The sequence below is a fragment of the Lissotriton vulgaris genome, chromosome 5 (genome assembly GCF_964263255.1).
Source record: "Lissotriton vulgaris chromosome 5, aLisVul1.2, whole genome shotgun sequence".
In the NCBI taxonomy this organism is placed as follows: domain Eukaryota; kingdom Metazoa; phylum Chordata; class Amphibia; order Caudata; family Salamandridae; genus Lissotriton; species Lissotriton vulgaris.
Window position 1 is genome coordinate 704039314 of NC_141693.1, and position 22890 is coordinate 704062203.

Below are 22890 nucleotides of genomic sequence, written 5' to 3' on the forward strand. Positions count from 1 at the left end.
ACCTCCACATCACTCTGGAACACCTCCACATCACTCTGGAACACCTCCACATCACTCTGGAACACCTCCACATCACTCTGGGACACCTCCACATCACTCTGGAACACCTCCACATCACTCTGGAACACCTCCACATCACTCTGGAACACCTCCACATCACTCTGGAACACCTCCACATCACTCTGGAACACCTCCACATCACTCTGGAACACCTCCACATCACTCTGGAACACCTCCACATCACTCGGGGACACCACCACATCACTCGGGGACACCACCACATCACTCGGGGATACCACCATACCCCTCTGGGACACCACCACATCTCTCTGGGACACCACCACATTACTCTGGGACACCACCACATCACGCAGGGACACCACCACATCACTCTGGAACACCTCCACATCACTCTGGAACACCACCACATCACTCGGGGACACCACCACATCACTCGGGGACACCACCATACCCCTCTGGGACACCACCACATCTCTCTGGGACACCACCACATCTCTCTGGGACACCACCACATTACTCTGGGACACCACCACATCACGCAGGGGCACCACCACATCACTCAGGGGCACCACCACATCACTCAGGGACACCACCACATCACTCAGGAACACCACCACATCACTCAGGAACACCACCACATCACTCAGGAACACCACCACATCACTCGGGGACACGACCACATCACTCGGGGACACCACCACATCACGCGGGGATACCACCACATCACTCTAGGACACCACCACATCACTCGGGGAACCCGCCACATCACTCGGGGACACCACCACATCACTCGGGGACCTCACCACATCACTCTGGGACACCACCACATCACTCTGGATCACTCTGGGACACCACCACATCACTCAGGGACATCACCACATCCCTCAGGGACACCAATACATCACTGGGACACCACCACATCACTCAGGGACACCACCACATCACTTGGGGCCACCACTCAGGGACACCACCACATCACTCGGGGACACCACCACATCACTCTGGGACACCACCACTTCACTCGGGAACACCACCACTTCACTCGGGGACACCACCACATCACTCGGGGACACCACCACATCACTCGGGGATACCACCACATTACTCGGGGATACCACCACATCACTCGGGGATACCACCACATCACTCAGGGACATCACCACATCCCTCAGGGACACCAATACATCACTGGGACACCACCACATCACTCAGGGACACCACCACATCACTCAGGGACACCACCACATCACTCGGTGACACCACCACATCACTCTGGGACACCACCACATCACTCTGGGACACCACCACATCACTCTGGGACACCACCACATCACTCTGGGACACCACCACATCACTCTGGGACACCACCACATCACTCTGGGACACCACCACATCACTCTGGGACACCACCACATCACTCTGGGACACCACCACATCACTCGGGGACACCACCACATCACGCGGGGATACCACCACATCACTCTAGGACACCTCCACATCACTCTGGGACACCTCCACATCACTCTGGGACACCTCCACATCACTCTGGAACACCTCCACATCACTCTGGAACACCTCCACATCACTCTGGAACACCTCCACATCACTCTGGAACACCTCCACATCACTCTGGAACACCACCACATCACTCGGGGACACCACCACATCACTCGGGGACACCACCATACCCCTCTGGGACACCACCACATCTCTCTGGGACACCACCACATCTCTCTGGGTGCTCGCAACTGCTTTATTTTATCTATTAGAGCTTCCTGTTGAAGCTAATTTAGTAAGTATTTTAGGATGGCGCTGGCAGCTTGCCGGCGCCATCCTAAAATATTTACAAATGCCCTTCCTGTGACCCTTCCTGTGGAGCTTTTTCTCTTCATCTGCTGAACTGATCTTTCTCTGACCTTTTATGCACACAAGAGGCATGTGAACTCGCATGGAAGCCCCGCACTTTTGGCCCCGCGCACACACTCGCGGTTTGCACCGTCTTCCCGCCATTCACCCACTATGAAGGACAGCTCACTCAAGGGACCCCTGCGCCCTTCGGGGCGATTGCATAGTAACACACACATGGTCGCTCGAACTAGTTGATGCTCAAATTCAGTGACTCATTCATTAGCCCAAAAACAATCATGAGCTTCTTTGAGGCTGGACAGGTGTGCCTCTTCCCAAATCTACCGTGGAAAGTCAGCTGTGATGCTGGGTAGAGGCCTTTGCATCCTTGACTTTCATGAGCGCAATACCCGTGCTGTTCCTGTGACCAGGAGCTTCTTTCTCTTCATATTAATGTGTTCGCACGGGTTGCTGCAAGTTCGCACGCGTTTTGTACAATTTCGCAATTTACGAAATTGTACAAAACCCTCGCGAACTTGCAGAAACCCGTGCGAACATAAAAAAAAAATCTGCAAATTCGTGAGAATTCGCGGATTTTGCGGATTGCGAGTTCGCAAATCCGTAAAATCCGCGAACGCGAGATCCGCAAAATTCGCCCATGCTTAATCACTCGGGGACACCACCACATCACTCTGGGACACCACCACATCACTCTGGGACACCACCACATCACTCTGGGACACCACCACATCACTCGGGGAACCCACCACATCACTCGGGGACCTCACCACATCACTCTGGAACACCACCACATCACTCTGGGACACCACCACATCACTCTGGGACACCACCACATCACTCTGGGACACCACCACATCACTCTGGGACACCTCCACATCACTCTGGAACACCTCCACATCACTCTGGAACACCTCCACATCACTCTGGAACACCACCACATCACTCGGGGACACCACCACATCATGCGGGGATACCACCACATCACTCTAGGACACCTCCACATCACTCTGGGACACCTCCACATCACTCTGGGACACATCCTCATCACTCTGGGACACCTCCACATCACTCTGGAACACCTCCACATCACTCTGGAACACCTCCACATCACTGTGGGACACCACCACATCACTCTTGGACACCACCACATCACTCAGGGACACCACCACATCACTCGAGGACACCACCACATCACTCGGGGACACCACCACATCACTCTGGGACACCACCACATCACTCTGGATCACTCTGGGACACCACCACATCACTCTGGGACACCACCATATCACTCGGGCACACCACCACATCACTCGGGGACAACACCACATCACTCGGGGACACCACCACATCACTCTGGGACACCACCACATCACTCTGGGACACCACCACATCACTCTGGGACACCACCACATCACTCTGGGACACCACCACATCACTCAGGGGCACCACCACATCACTCAGGAACACCACCACATCACTCAGGGATACTACCACATCACTTGGGGACACCACTCAGGGACACCACCACATCACTCTGGGATACTACCACATCACTTGGGGCCACCACTCAGGGACACCACCACATCACTTGGGGACACCACCACATCACTCTGGGACACCACCACTTCACTCGGGGACACCACCACTTCACTCGGGGACACCACCACATCACTCGGGGACACCACCACATCACTCTGGGATACCACCACATTACTCGAGGATACCACCACATCACTCGGGGATACCACCACATCACTCAGGGACATCACCACATCCCTCAGGGACACCAATACATCACTGGGACACCACCACATCACTCAGGGACACCACCACATCACTCTGGAACACCACCACATCACTCTGGGACACCACCACATCACTCTGGGACACCACCACATCACTCTGGGACACCAACACCATCACTCTGGGACACCACCACATCACTCGGGGACACCACCACATCACGCGGGGATACCACCACATCACTCTAGGACACCTCCACATCACTCTGGGACACCTCCACATCACTCTGGGACACCTCCACATCACTCTGGGACACCTCCACATCACTCTGGAACACCTCCACATCACTCTGGAACACCTCCACATCACTCTGGAACACCTCCACATCACTCTGGAACACCTCCACATCACTCTGGAACACCTCCACATCACTCGGGGACACCACCACATCACTCGGGGACACCACCATACCCCTCTGGGACACCACCACATCTCTCTGGGACACCACCACATCTCTCTGGGACACCACCACATCTCTCTGGGCCACATCTCTCTGGGACACCACCACATCTCTCTGGGACACCACCACATCTCTCTGGGACACCACCACATCACTCGGGGACACCACCACATCACTCGGGGACACCACCACATCACTCGGGGACACCACCACATCACTCGGGGACACCACCACATCACTCGGGGACACCACCACATCACTCGGGGACACCACCACATCACTCTGGGACACCACCACATCACTCTTGGACACCACCACATCACTCTTGGACACCACCACATCACGCTGGGACACCACCACATCACTCTAGGACACCTCCACATCACTCTAGGACACCTCCACATCACTCTGGGACACCTCCACATCACTCTGGGACACCTCCACATCACTCTGGAACACCTCCACATCACTCTGGAACACCTCCACATCACTCTGGAACACCTCCACATCACTCTGGAACACCTCCACATCACTCTGGAACACCTCCACATCACTCTGGAACACCTCCACATCACTCTGGAACACCTCCACATCACTCGGGGACACCACCACATCACTCGGGGACACCACCACATCACTCGCGGATACCACCATACCCCTCTGGGACACCACCACATCTCTCTGGGACACCACCACATTACTCTGGGACACCACCACATCACGCAGGGACACCACCACATCACTCTGGAACACCTCCACATCACTCTGGAACACCACCACATCACTCGGGGACACCACCACATCACTCGGGGACACCACCATACCCCTCTGGGACACCACCACATCTCTCTGGGACACCACCACATCTCTCTGGGACACCACCACATTACTCTGGGACACCACCACATCACGCAGGGGCACCACCACATCACTCAGGGGCACCACCACATCACTCAGGGACACCACCACATCACTCAGGAACACCACCACATCACTCAGGAACACCACCACATCACTCAGGAACACCACCACATCACTCGGGGACACGACCACATCACTCGGGGACACGACCACATCACTCGGGGACACCACCACATCACGCGGGGATACCACCACATCACTCTAGGACACCACCACATCACTCGGGGAACCCACCACATCACTCGGGGACACCACCACATCACTGGGGGACCTCACCACATCACTCTGGGACACCACCACATCACTCTGGATCACTCTGGGACACCACCACATCACTCAGGGACATCACCACATCCCTCAGGGACACCAATACATCACTGGGACACCACCACATCACTCAGGGACACCACCACATCACTTGGGGCCACCACTCAGGGACACCACCACATCACTCGGGGACACCACCACATCACTCTGGGACACCACCACTTCACTCGGGAACACCACCACTTCACTCGGGGACACCACCACATCACTCGGGGACACCACCACATCACTCGGGGATACCACCACATTACTCGGGGATACCACCACATCACTCGGGGATACCACCACATCACTCAGGGACATCACCACATCCCTCAGGGACACCAATACATCACTGGGACACCACCACATCACTCAGGGACACCACCACATCACTCAGGGACACCACCACATCACTCGGTGACACCACCACATCACTCTGGGACACCACCACATCACTCTGGGACACCACCACATCACTCTGGGACACCACCACATCACTCTGGGACACCACCACATCACTCTGGGACACCACCACATCACTCTGGGACACCACCACATCACTCTGGGACACCACCACATCACTCTGGGACACCACCACATCACTCGGGGACACCACCACATCACGCGGGGATACCACCACATCACTCTAGGACACCTCCACATCACTCTGGGACACCTCCACATCACTCTGGGACACCTCCACATCACTCTGGAACACCTCCACATCACTCTGGAACACCTCCACATCACTCTGGAACACCTCCACATCACTCTGGAACACCTCCACATCACTCTGGAACACCACCACATCACTCGGGGACACCACCACATCACTCGGGGACACCACCATACCCCTCTGGGACACCACCACATCTCTCTGGGACACCACCACATCTCTCTGGGTGCTCGCAACTGCTTTATTTTATCTATTAGAGCTTCCTGTTGAAGCTAATTTAGTAAGTATTTTAGGATGGCGCTGGCAGCTTGCCGGCGCCATCCTAAAATATTTACAAATGCCCTTCCTGTGACCCTTCCTGTGGAGCTTTTTCTCTTCATCTGCTGAACTGATCTTTCTCTGACCTTTTATGCACACAAGAGGCATGTGAACTCGCATGGAAGCCCCGCACTTTTGGCCCCGCGCACACACTCGCGGTTTGCACCGTCTTCCCGCCATTCACCCACTATGAAGGACAGCTCACTCAAGGGACCCCTGCGCCCTTCGGGGCGATTGCATAGTAACACACACATGGTCGCTCGAACTAGTTGATGCTCAAATTCAGTGACTCATTCATTAGCCCAAAAACAATCATGAGCTTCTTTGAGGCTGGACAGGTGTGCCTCTTCCCAAATCTACAGTGGAAAGTCAGCTGTGATGCTGGGTAGAGGCCTTTGCATCCTTGACTTTCATGAGCGCAATACCCGTGCTGTTCCTGTGACCAGGAGCTTCTTTCTCTTCATATTAATGTGTTCGCACGGGTTGCTGCAAGTTCGCACGCGTTTTGTACAATTTCGCAATTTACGAAATTGTACAAAACCCTCGCGAACTTGCAGAAACCCGTGCGAACATAAAAAAAAAATCTGCAAATTCGTGAGAATTCGCGGATTTTGCGGATTGCGAGTTCGCAAATCCGTAAAATCCGCGAACGCGAGATCCGCAAAATTCGCCCATGCTTAATCACTCGGGGACACCACCACATCACTCTGGGACACCACCACATCACTCTGGGACACCACCACATCACTCTGGGACACCACCACATCACTCGGGGAACCCACCACATCACTCGGGGACCTCACCACATCACTCTGGAACACCACCACATCACTCTGGGACACCACCACATCACTCTGGGACACCACCACATCACTCTGGGACACCACCACATCACTCTGGGACACCTCCACATCACTCTGGAACACCTCCACATCACTCTGGAACACCTCCACATCACTCTGGAACACCACCACATCACTCGGGGACACCACCACATCATGCGGGGATACCACCACATCACTCTAGGACACCTCCACATCACTCTGGGACACCTCCACATCACTCTGGGACACATCCTCATCACTCTGGGACACCTCCACATCACTCTGGAACACCTCCACATCACTCTGGAACACCTCCACATCACTGTGGGACACCACCACATCACTCTTGGACACCACCACATCACTCAGGGACACCACCACATCACTCGAGGACACCACCACATCACTCGGGGACACCACCACATCACTCTGGGACACCACCACATCACTCTGGATCACTCTGGGACACCACCACATCACTCTGGGACACCACCATATCACTCGGGCACACCACCACATCACTCGGGGACAACACCACATCACTCGGGGACACCACCACATCACTCTGGGACACCACCACATCACTCTGGGACACCACCACATCACTCTGGGACACCACCACATCACTCTGGGACACCACCACATCACTCAGGGGCACCACCACATCACTCAGGAACACCACCACATCACTCAGGGATACTACCACATCACTTGGGGACACCACTCAGGGACACCACCACATCACTCTGGGATACTACCACATCACTTGGGGCCACCACTCAGGGACACCACCACATCACTTGGGGACACCACCACATCACTCTGGGACACCACCACTTCACTCGGGGACACCACCACTTCACTCGGGGACACCACCACATCACTCGGGGACACCACCACATCACTCTGGGACACCACCACCATCACTCTGGGACACCACCACCATCACTCTGGGATACTACCACATCACTTGGGGCCACCACTCAGGGACACCACCACATCACTCTGGGATACTACCACATCACTTGGGGCCACCACTCAGGGACACCACCACATCACTTGGGGACACCACCACATCACTCTGGGACACCACCACATCACTCTGGGACACCACCACATCACTCTGGGACACCACCACATCACTCTGGGACACCACCACATCACTCGGGGAACCCAACCCATCACTCGGGGAACCCAACACATCACTCGGGGACACCACCACATCACTCAGGGACCTCGCCACATCACTCTGGAACACCACCACATCACTCTGGGACACCACCACATCACTCTGGGACACCACCACATCACTCTGGGACACCAACACCATCACTCTGGGACACCACCACATCACTCGGGGACACCACCACATCACGCGGGGATACCACCACATCACTCTAGGACACCTCAACATCACTCTGGGACACCTCCACATCACTCTGGGACACCTCCACATCACTCTGGGACACCTCCACATCACTCTGGAACACCTCCACATCACTCTGGAACACCTCCACATCACTCTGGAACACCTCCACATCACTCGGGGACACCACCACATCACTCGGGGACACCACCATACCCCTCTGGGACACCACCACATCTCTCTGGGACACCACCACATCTCTCTGGGACACCACCACATCTCTCTGGGACACCACCACATCTCTCTGGGACACAACCACATCACTCGGGGACACCACCACATCACTCGGGGACACCACCACATCACTCGGGGACACCACCACATCACTCGGGGACACCACCACATCACTCGGGGACACCACCACATCACTCGGGGACACCACCACATCACTCGGGGACACCACCACATCACTCTGGGACACCACCACATCACTCTTGGACACCACCACATCACTCTTGGACACCACCACATCACGCTGGGACACCACCACATCACTCTAGGACACCTCCACATCACTCTGGGACACCTCCACATCACTCTGGGACACCTCCACTTCACTCTGGAACACCTCCACATCACTCTGGAACACCTCCACATCACTCTGGAACACCTCCACATCACTCTGGAACACCTCCACATCACTCTGGAACACCTCCACATCACTCTGGAACACCTCCACATCACTCTGGAACACCTCCACATCACTCGGGGACACCACCACATCACTCGGGGACACCACCACATCACTCGGGGACACCACCATACCCCTCTGGGACACCACCACATCTCTCTGGGACACCACCACATTACTCTGGGACACCACCACATCACGCAGGGACACCACCACATCACTCTGGAACACCACCACATCACTCGGGGACACCACCAAACCCCTCTGGGACACCACCACATCTCTCTGGGACACCACCACATTACTCTGGGACACCACCACATCACGCAGGGGCACCACCACATCACTCAGGGGCACCACCACATCACTCAGGGACACCACCACATCACTCAGGAACACCACCACATCACTCAGGAACACCACCACATCACTCAGGAACACCACCACATCACTCGGGGACACCACCACATCACTCGGGGACACCACCACATCACGCGGGGATACCACCACATCACTCTAGGACACCACCACATCACTCGGGGAACCCACCACATCACTCGGGGACACCACCACATCACTCGGGGACCTCACCACATCACTCGGGGACACCACCACATCACTCGGGGACACCACCACATCACTCGGGGACACCACCACATCACTCTGGGACACCACCACATCACTCGGGGAACCCAACCCATCACTCGGGGAACCCAACACATCACTCGGGGACACCACCACATCACTCGGGGACCTCACCACATCACTCTGGAACACCACCACATCACTCCGGGACACCACCACATCACTCTGGGACACCACCACATCACTCTGGGACACCACCACATCACTCTGGGACACCAACACCATCACTCTGGGACACCACCACATCACGCGGGGATACCACCAAATCACTCTAGGACACCTCCACATCACTCTGGGACACCTCCACATCACTCTGGGACACCTCCACATCACTCTGGGACACCTCCACATCACTCTGGGACACCTCCACATCACTCTGGAACACCTCCACATCACTCTGGAACACCTCCACATCACTCTGGAACACCTCCACATCACTCTGGAACACCTCCACATCACTCTGGAACACCTCCACATCACTCGGGGACACCACCACATCACTCGGGGACACCACCATACCCCTCTGGGACACCACCACATCTCTCTGGGACACCACCACATCTCTCTGGGACACCACCACATCTCTCTGGGCCACATCTCTCTGGGACACCACCACATCTCTCTGGGACACCACCACATCTCTCTGGGACACCACCACATCACTCGGGGACACCACCACATCACTCGGGGACACCACCACATCACTCGGGGACACCACCACATCACTCGGGGACACCACCACATCACTCGGGGACACCACCACATCACTCGGGGACACCACCACATCACTCTGGGACACCACCACATCACTCTTGGACACCACCACATCACTCTTGGACACCACCACATCACGCTGGGACACCACCACATCACTCTAGGACACCTCCACATCACTCTAGGACACCTCCACATCACTCTGGGACACCTCCACATCACTCTGGGACACCTCCACATCACTCTGGAACACCTCCACATCACTCTGGAACACCTCCACATCACTCTGGAACACCACCACATCTCTCTGGGACACCACCACATTACTCGGGGACACCACCACATCACTCGGGGACACCACCATACCCCTCTGGGACACCACCACATCTCTCTGGGACACCACCACATTACTCTGGGACACCACCACATCACTCAGGGGCACCACCACATCACTCAGGGGCACCACCACATCACTCAGGAACACCACCACATCACTCAGGAACACCACCACATCACTCAGGAACACCACCACATCACTCAGGAACACCACCACATCACTCGGGGACACGACCACATCACTCGGGGACACGACCACATCACTCGGGGACACCACCACATCACGCGGGGATACCACCACATCACTCTAGGACACCACCACATCACTCGGGGAACCCACCACATCACTCGGGGACACCACCACATCACTCGGGGACCTCACCACATCACTCTGGGACACCACCACATCACTCTGGATCACTCTGGGACACCACCACATCACTCAGGGACATCACCACATCCCTCAGGGACACCAATACATCACTGGGACACCACCACATCACTCAGGGACACCACCACATCACTTGGGGCCACCACTCAGGGACACCACCACATCACTCGGGGACACCACCACATCACTCTGGGACACCACCACTTCACTCGGGAACACCACCACTTCACTCGGGGACACCACCACATCACTCGGGGACACCACCACATCACTCGGGGATACCACCACATTACTCGGGGATACCACCACATCACTCGGGGATACCACCACATCACTCAGGGACATCACCACATCCCTCAGGGACACCAATACATCACTGGGACACCACCACATCACTCAGGGACACAACCACATCACTCAGGGACACCACCACATCACTCGGTGACACCACCACATCACTCTGGGACACCACCACATCACTCTGGGACACCACCACATCACTCTGGGACACCACCACATCACTCTGGGACACCACCACATCACTCTGGGACACCACCACATCACTCTGGGACACCACCACATCACTCTGGGACACCACCATATCACTCTGGGACACCACCACATCACTCTGGGACACCACCACATCACTCTGGGACACCACCACATCACTCGGGGACACCACCACATCACTCGGGGACACCACCACATCACGCGGGGATACCACCACATCACTCTAGGACACCTCCACATCACTCTGGGACACCTCCACATCACTCTGGGACACCTCCACATCACTCTGGAACACCTCCACATCACTCTGGAACACCTCCACATCACTCTGGAACACCTCCACATCACTCTGGAACACCTCCACATCACTCTGGAACACCTCCACATCACTCTGGAACACCACCACATCACTCGGGGACACCACCACATCACTCGGGGACACCACCATACCCCTCTGGGACACCACCACATCTCTCTGGGACACCACCACATCTCTCTGGGTGCTCGCAACTGCTTTATTTTATCTATTAGAGCTTCCTGTTGAAGCTAATTTAGTAAGTATTTTAGGATGGCGCTGGCAGCTTGCCGGCGCCATCCTAAAATATTTACAAATGCCCTTCCTGTGACCCTTCCTGTGGAGCTTTTTCTCTTCATCTGCTGAACTGATCTTTCTCTGACCTTTTATGCACACAAGAGGCATGTGAACTCGCATGGAAGCCCCGCACTTTTGGCCCCGCGCACACACTCGCGGTTTGCACCGTCTTCCCGCCATTCACCCACTATGAAGGACAGCTCACTCAAGGGACCCCTGCGCCCTTCGGGGCGATTGCATAGTAACACACACATGGTCGCTCGAACTAGTTGATGCTCAAATTCAGTGACTCATTCATTAGCCCAAAAACAATCATGAGCTTCTTTGAGGCTGGACAGGTGTGCCTCTTCCCAAATCTACCGTGGAAAGTCAGCTGTGATGCTGGGTAGAGGCCTTTGCATCCTTGACTTTCATGAGCGCAATACCCGTGCTGTTCCTGTGACCAGGAGCTTCTTTCTCTTCATATTAATGTGTTCGCACGGGTTGCTGCAAGTTCGCACGCGTTTTGTACAATTTCGCAATTTACGAAATTGTACAAAACCCTCGCGAACTTGCAGAAACCCGTGCGAACATAAAAAAAAATCTGCAAATTCGTGAGAATTCGCGGATTTTGCGGATTGCGAGTTCGCAAATCCGTAAAATCCGCGAACGCGAGATCCGCAAAATTCGCCCATGCTTAATCACTCGGGGACACCACCACATCACTCTGGGACACCACCACATCACTCTGGGACACCACCACATCACTCGGGGAACCCACCACATCACTCGGGGACCTCACCACATCACTCTGGAACACCACCACATCACTCTGGGACACCACCACATCACTCTGGGACACCACCACATCACTCTGGGACACCTCCACATCACTCTGGAACACCTCCACATCACTCTGGAACACCTCCACATCACTCTGGAACACCACCACATCACTCGGGGACACCACCACATCACTCGGGGACACCACCACATCACTCGGGGACACCACCATACCCCTCTGGGACACCACCACATCTCTCTGGGACACCACCACATTACTCTGGGACACCACCACATTACTCTGGGACACCACCACATCACGCAGGGACACCACCATATCACTCTGGAACACCACCACATCACTCGGGGACACCACCATACCCCTCTGGGACACCACCACATCTCTCTGGGACACCACCACATTACTCTGGGACACCACCACATCACGCAGGGGCACCACCACATCACTCAGGGGCACCACCACATCACTCAGGGACACCACCACATCACTCAGGAACACCACCACATCACTCAGGAACACCACCACATCACTCAGGAACACCACCACATCACTCGGGGACACGACCACATCACTCGGGGACACCACCACATCACTCGGGGACACCACCACATCACGCGGGGATACCACCACATCACTCTAGGACACCACCACATCACTCGGGGAACCCACCACATCACTCGGGGACACCACCACATCACTCGGGGACCTCACCACATCACTCGGGGACACCACCACATCACTCGGGGACACCACCACATCACTCGGGGACACCACCACATCACTCGGGGACACCACCACATCACTCTGGGACACCACCACATCACTCTGGGACACCACCACATCACTCTGGGACACCACCACATCACTCGGGGAACCCAACCCATCACTCGGGGAACCCAACACATCACTCGGGGACACCACCACATCACTCGGGGACCTCACCACATCACTCTGGAACACCACCACATCACTCTGGGACACCACCACATCACTCTGGGACACCACCACATCACTCTGGGACACCAACACCATCACTCTGGGACACCACCACATCACTCGGGGACACCACCACATCACGCGGGGATACCACCACATCACTCTAGGACACCTCCACATCACTCTGGGACACCTCCACATCACTCTGGGACACCTCCACATCACTCTGGGACACCTCCACATCACTCTGGAACACCTCCACATCACTCTGGAACACCTCCACATCACTCTGGAACACCTCCACATCACTCGGGGACACCACCACATCACTCGGGGACACCACCATACCCCTCTGGGACACCACCACATCTCTCTGGGACACCACCACATCTCTCTGGGACACCACCACATCTCTCTGGGCCACATCTCTCTGGGACACCACCACATCTCTCTGGGACACCACCACATCTCTCTGGGACACCACCACATCACTCGGGGACACCACCACATCACTCGGGGACACCACCACATCACTCGGGGACACCACCACATCACTCAGGGACACCACCACATCACTCGGGGACACCACCACATCACTCGGGGACACCACCACATCACTCTGGGACACCACCACATCACTCTTGGACACCACCACATCACTCTTGGACACCACCACATCACGCTGGGACACCACCACATCACTCTAGGACACCTCCACATCACTCTAGGACACCTCCACATCACTCTGGGACACCTCCACATCACTCTAGGACACGACCACATCACTCGGGGACACCACCACATCACTCGGGGACACCACCACATCACGCAGGGATACCACCACATCACTCTAGGACACCACCACATCACTCGGGGAACCCACCACATCACTCGGGGACACCACCACATCACTCGGGGACCTCACCACATCACTCGGGGACACCACCACATCACTCAGGGACACCACCACATCACTCGGGGACACCACCACATCACTCTGGGACACCACCACATCACTCTGGGACACCACCACATCACTCTGGGACACCACCACATCACTCGGGGAACCCAACCCATCACTCGGGGAACCCAACACATCACTCGGGGACACCACCACATCACTCGGGGACCTCACCACATCACTCTGGAACACCACCACATCACTCTGGGACACCACCACATCACTCTGGGACACCACCACATCACTCTGGGACACCAACACCATCACTCTGGGACACCACCACATCACTCGGGGACACCACCACATCACGCGGGGATACCACCACATCACTCTAGGACACCTCCACATCACTCTGGGACACCTCCACATCACTCTGGGACACCTCCACATCACTCTGGGACACCTCCACATCACTCTGGAACACCTCCACATCACTCTGGAACACCTCCACATCACTCTGGAACACCTCCACATCACTCTGGAACACCTCCACATCACTCTGGAACACCTCCACATCACTCGGGGACACCACCACATCACTCGGGGACACCACCATACCCCTCTGGGACACCACCACATCTCTCTGGGACACCACCACATCTCTCTGGGACACCACCACATCTCTCTGGGCCACATCTCTCTGGGACACCACCACATCTCTCTGGGACACCACCACATCTCTCTGGGACACCACCACATCACTCGGGGACACCACCACATCACTCGGGGACACCACCACATCACTCGGGGACACCACCACATCACTCGGGGACACCACCACATCACTCGGGGACACCACCACATCACTCGGGGACACCACCACATCACTCTGGGACACCACCACATCACTCTTGGACACCACCACATCACTCTTGGACACCACCACATCACGCTGGGACACCACCACATCACTCTAGGACACCTCCACATCACTCTAGGACACCTCCACATCACTCTGGGACACCTCCACATCACTCTGGAACACCTCCACATCACTCTGGAACACCTCCACATCACTCTGGAACACCTCCACATCACTCTGGGACACCTCCACATCACTCTGGAACACCTCCACATCACTCTGGAACACCTCCACATCACTCTGGAACACCTCCACATCACTCTGGAACACCTCCACATCACTCTGGAACACCTCCACATCACTCTGGAACACCTCCACATCACTCTGGAACACCTCCACATCACTCGGGGACACCACCACATCACTCGGGGACACCACCACATCACTCGGGGATACCACCATACCCCTCTGGGACACCACCACATCTCTCTGGGACACCACCACATTACTCTGGGACACCACCACATCACGCAGGGACACCACCACATCACTCTGGAACACCTCCACATCACTCTGGAACACCACCACATCACTCGGGGACACCACCACATCACTCGGGGACACCACCATACCCCTCTGGGACACCACCACATCTCTCTGGGACACCACCACATCTCTCTGGGACACCACCACATTACTCTGGGACACCACCACATCACGCAGGGGCACCACCACATCACTCAGGGGCACCACCACATCACTCAGGGACACCACCACATCACTCAGGAACACCACCACATCACTCAGGAACACCACCACATCACTCAGGAACACCACCACATCACTCGGGGACACGACCACATCACTCGGGGACACCACCACATCACGCGGGGATACCACCACATCACTCTAGGACACCACCACATCACTCGGGGAACCCGCCACATCACTCGGGGACACCACCACATCACTCGGGGACCTCACCACATCACTCTGGGACACCACCACATCACTCTGGATCACTCTGGGACACCACCACATCACTCAGGGACATCACCACATCCCTCAGGGACACCAATACATCACTGGGACACCACCACATCACTCAGGGACACCACCACATCACTTGGGGCCACCACTCAGGGACACCACCACATCACTCGGGGACACCACCACATCACTCTGGGACACCACCACTTCACTCGGGAACACCACCACTTCACTCGGGGACACCACCACATCACTCGGGGACACCACCACATCACTCGGGGATACCACCACATTACTCGGGGATACCACCACATCACTCGGGGATACCACCACATCACTCAGGGACATCACCACATCCCTCAGGGACACCAATACATCACTGGGACACCACCACATCACTCAGGGACACCACCACATCACTCAGGGACACCACCACATCACTCGGTGACACCACCACATCACTCTGGGACACCACCACATCACTCTGGGACACCACCACATCACTCTGGGACACCACCACATCACTCTGGGACACCACCACATCACTCTGGGACACCACCACATCACTCTGGGACACCACCACATCACTCTGGGACACCACCACATCACTCTGGGACACCACCACATCACTCGGGGACACCACCACATCACGCGGGGATACCACCACATCACTCTAGGACACCTCCACATCACTCTGGGACACCTCCACATCACTCTGGGACACCTCCACATCACTCTGGAACACCTCCACATCACTCTGGAACACCTCCACATCACTCTGGAACACCTCCACATCACTCTGGAACACCTCCACATCACTCTGGAACACCACCACATCACTCGGGGACACCACCACATCACTCGGGGACACCACCATACCCCTCTGGGACACCACCACATCTCTCTGGGACACCACCACATCTCTCTGGGTGCTCGCAACTGCTTTATTTTATCTATTAGAGCTTCCTGTTGAAGCTAATTTAGTAAGTATTTTAGGATGGCGCTGGCAGCTTGCCGGCGCCATCCTAAAATATTTACAAATGCCCTTCCTGTGACCCTTCCTGTGGAGCTTTTTCTCTTCATCTGCTGAACTGATCTTTCTCTGACCTTTTATGCACACAAGAGGCATGTGAACTCGCATGGAAGCCCCGCACTTTTGGCCCCGCGCACACACTCGCGGTTTGCACCGTCTTCCCGCCATTCACCCACTATGAAGGACAGCTCACTCAAGGGACCCCTGCGCCCTTCGGGGCGATTGCATAGTAACACACACATGGTCGCTCGAACTAGTTGATGCTCAAATTCAGTGACTCATTCATTAGCCCAAAAACAATCATGAGCTTCTTTGAGGCTGGACAGGTGTGCCTCTTCCCAAATCTACCGTGGAAAGTCAGCTGTGATGCTGGGTAGAGGCCTTTGCATCCTTGACTTTCATGAGCGCAATACCCGTGCTGTTCCTGTGACCAGGAGCTTCTTTCTCTTCATATTAATGTGTTCGCACGGGTTGCTGCAAGTTCGCACGCGTTTTGTACAATTTCGCAATTTACGAAATTGTACAAAACCCTCGCGAACTTGCAGAAACCCGTGCGAACATAAAAAAAAATCTGCAAATTCGTGAGAATTCGCGGATTTTGCGGATTGCGAGTTCGCAAATCCGTAAAATCCGCGAACGCGAGATCCGCAAAATTCGCCCATGCTTAATCACTCGGGGACACCACCACATCACTCTGGGACACCACCACATCACTCTGGGACACCACCACATCACTCTGGGACACCACCACATCACTCGGGGAACCCACCACATCACTCGGGGACCTCACCACATCACTCTGGAACACCACCACATCACTCTGGGACACCACCACATCACTCGGGGACACCACCACATCACTCTGGGACACCACCACATCACTCTGGGACACCTCCACATCACTCTGGAACACCTCCACATCACTCTGGAACACCTCCACATCACTCTGGAACACCACCACATCACTCGGGGACACCACCACATCATGCGGGGATACCACCACATCACTCTAGGACACCTCCACATCACTCTGGGACACCTCCACATCACTCTGGGACACATCCTCATCACTCTGGGACACCTCCACATCACTCTGGAACACCTCCACATCACTCTGGAACACCTCCACATCACTGTGGGACACCACCACATCACTCTTGGACACCACCACATCACTCAGGGACACCACCACATCACTCGAGGACACCACCACATCACTCGGGGACACCACCACATCACTCTGGGACACCACCACATCACTCTGGATCACTCTGGGACACCACCACATCACTCTGGGACACCACCATATCACTCGGGCACACCACCACATCACTCGGGGACAACACCACATCACTCGGGGACACCACCACATCACTCTGGGACACCACCACATCACTCTGGGACACCACCACATCACTCTGGGACACCACCACATCACTCTGGGACACCACCACATCACTCAGGGGCACCACCACATCACTCAGGAACACCACCACATCACTCAGGGATACTACCACATCACTTGGGGACACCACTCAGGGACACCACCACATCACTCTGGGATACTACCACATCACTTGGGGCCACCACTCAGGGACACCACCACATCACTTGGGGACACCACCACATCACTCTGGGACACCACCACTTCACTCGGGGACACCACCACTTCACTCGGGGACACCACCACATCACTCGGGGACACCACCACATCACTCTGGGATACCACCACATTACTCGAGGATACCACCACATCACTCGGGGATACCACCACATCACTCAGGGACATCACCACATCCCTCAGGGACACCAATACATCACTGGGACACCACCACATCACTCAGGGACACCACCACATCACTCTGGAACACCACCACATCACTCTGGGACACCACCACATCACTCTGGGACACCACCACATCACTCTGGGACACCAACACCATCACTCTGGGACACCACCACATCACTCGGGGACACCACCACATCACGCGGGGATACCACCACATCACTCTAGGACACCTCCACATCACTCTGGGACACCTCCACATCACTCTGGGACACCTCCACATCACTCTGGGACACCTCCACATCACTCTGGAACACCTCCACATCACTCTGGAACACCTCCACATCACTCTGGAACACCTCCACATCACTCTGGAACACCTCCACATCACTCTGGAACACCTCCACATCACTCGGGGACACCACCACATCACTCGGGGACACCACCATACCCCTCTGGGACACCACCACATCTCTCTGGGACACCACCACATCTCTCTGGGACACCACCACATCTCTCTGGGCCACATCTCTCTGGGACACCACCACATCTCTCTGGGACACCACCACATCTCTCTGGGACACCACCACATCACTCGGGGACACCACCACATCACTCGGGGACACCACCACATCACTCGGGGACACCACCACATCACTCGGGGACACCACCACATCACTCGGGGACACCACCACATCACTCGGGGACACCACCACATCACTCTGGGACACCACCACATCACTCTTGGACACCACCACATCACTCTTGGACACCACCACATCACGCTGGGACACCACCACATCACTCTAGGACACCTCCACATCACTCTAGGACACCTCCACATCACTCTGGGACACCTCCACATCACTCTGGGACACCTCCACATCACTCTGGAACACCTCCACATCACTCTGGAACACCTCCACATCACTCTGGAACACCTCCACATCACTCTGGAACACCTCCACATCACTCTGGAACACCTCCACATCACTCTGGAACACCTCCACATCACTCTGGAACACCTCCACATCACTCGGGGACACCACCACATCACTCGGGGACACCACCACATCACTCGCGGATACCACCATACCCCTCTGGGACACCACCACATCTCTCTGGGACACCACCACATTACTCTGGGACACCACCACATCACGCAGGGACACCACCACATCACTCTGGAACACCTCCACATCACTCTGGAACACCACCACATCACTCGGGGACACCACCACATCACTCGGGGACACCACCATACCCCTCTGGGACACCACCACATCTCTCTGGGACACCACCACATCTCTCTGGGACACCACCACATTACTCTGGGACACCACCACATCACGCAGGGGCACCACCACATCACTCAGGGGCACCACCACATCACTCAGGGACACCACCACATCACTCAGGAACACCACCACATCACTCAGGAACACCACCACATCACTCAGGAACACCACCACATCACTCGGGGACACGACCACATCACTCGGGGACACGACCACATCACTCGGGGACACCACCACATCACGCGGGGATACCACCACATCACTCTAGGACACCACCACATCACTCGGGGAACCCACCACATCACTCGGGGACACCACCACATCACTGGGGGACCTCACCACATCACTCTGGGACACCACCACATCACTCTGGATCACTCTGGGACACCACCACATCACTCAGGGACATCACCACATCCCTCAGGGACACCAATACATCACTGGGACACCACCACATCACTCAGGGACACCACCACATCACTTGGGGCCACCACTCAGGGACACCACCACATCACTCGGGGACACCACCACATCACTCTGGGACACCACCACTTCACTCGGGAACACCACCACTTCACTCGGGGACACCACCACATCACTCGGGGACACCACCACATCACTCGGGGATACCACCACATTACTCGGGGATACCACCACATCACTCGGGGATACCACCACATCACTCAGGGACATCACCACATCCCTCAGGGACACCAATACATCACTGGGACACCACCACATCACTCAGGGACACCACCACATCACTCAGGGACACCACCACATCACTCGGTGACACCACCACATCACTCTGGGACACCACCACATCACTCTGGGACACCACCACATCACTCTGGGACACCACCACATCACTCTGGGACACCACCACATCACTCTGGGACACCACCACATCACTCTGGGACACCACCACATCACTCTGGGACACCACCACATCACTCTGGGACACCACCACATCACTCGGGGACACCACCACATCACGCGGGGATACCACCACATCACTCTAGGACACCTCCACATCACTCTGGGACACCTCCACATCACTCTGGGACACCTCCACATCACTCTGGAACACCTCCACATCACTCTGGAACACCTCCACATCACTCTGGAACACCTCCACATCACTCTGGAACACCTCCACATCACTCTGGAACACCACCACATCACTCGGGGACACCACCACATCACTCGGGGACACCACCATACCCCTCTGGGACACCACCACATCTCTCTGGGACACCACCACATCTCTCTGGGTGCTCGCAACTGCTTTATTTTATCTATTAGAGCTTCCTGTTGAAGCTAATTTAGTAAGTATTTTAGGATGGCGCTGGCAGCTTGCCGGCGCCATCCTAAAATATTTACAAATGCCCTTCCTGTGACCCTTCCTGTGGAGCTTTTTCTCTTCATCTGCTGAACTGATCTTTCTCTGACCTTTTATGCACACAAGAGGCATGTGAACTCGCATGGAAGCCCCGCACTTTTGGCCCCGCGCACACACTCGCGGTTTGCACCGTCTTCCCGCCATTCACCCACTATGAAGGACAGCTCACTCAAGGGACCCCTGCGCCCTTCGGGGCGATTGCATAGTAACACACACATGGTCGCTCGAACTAGTTGATGCTCAAATTCAGTGACTCATTCATTAGCCCAAAAACAATCATGAGCTTCTTTGAGGCTGGACAGGTGTGCCTCTTCCCAAATCTACAGTGGAAAGTCAGCTGTGATGCTGGGTAGAGGCCTTTGCATCCTTGACTTTCATGAGCGCAATACCCGTGCTGTTCCTGTGACCAGGAGCTTCTTTCTCTTCATATTAATGTGTTCGCACGGGTTGCTGCAAGTTCGCACGCGTTTTGTACAATTTCGCAATTTACGAAATTGTACAAAACCCTCGCGAAC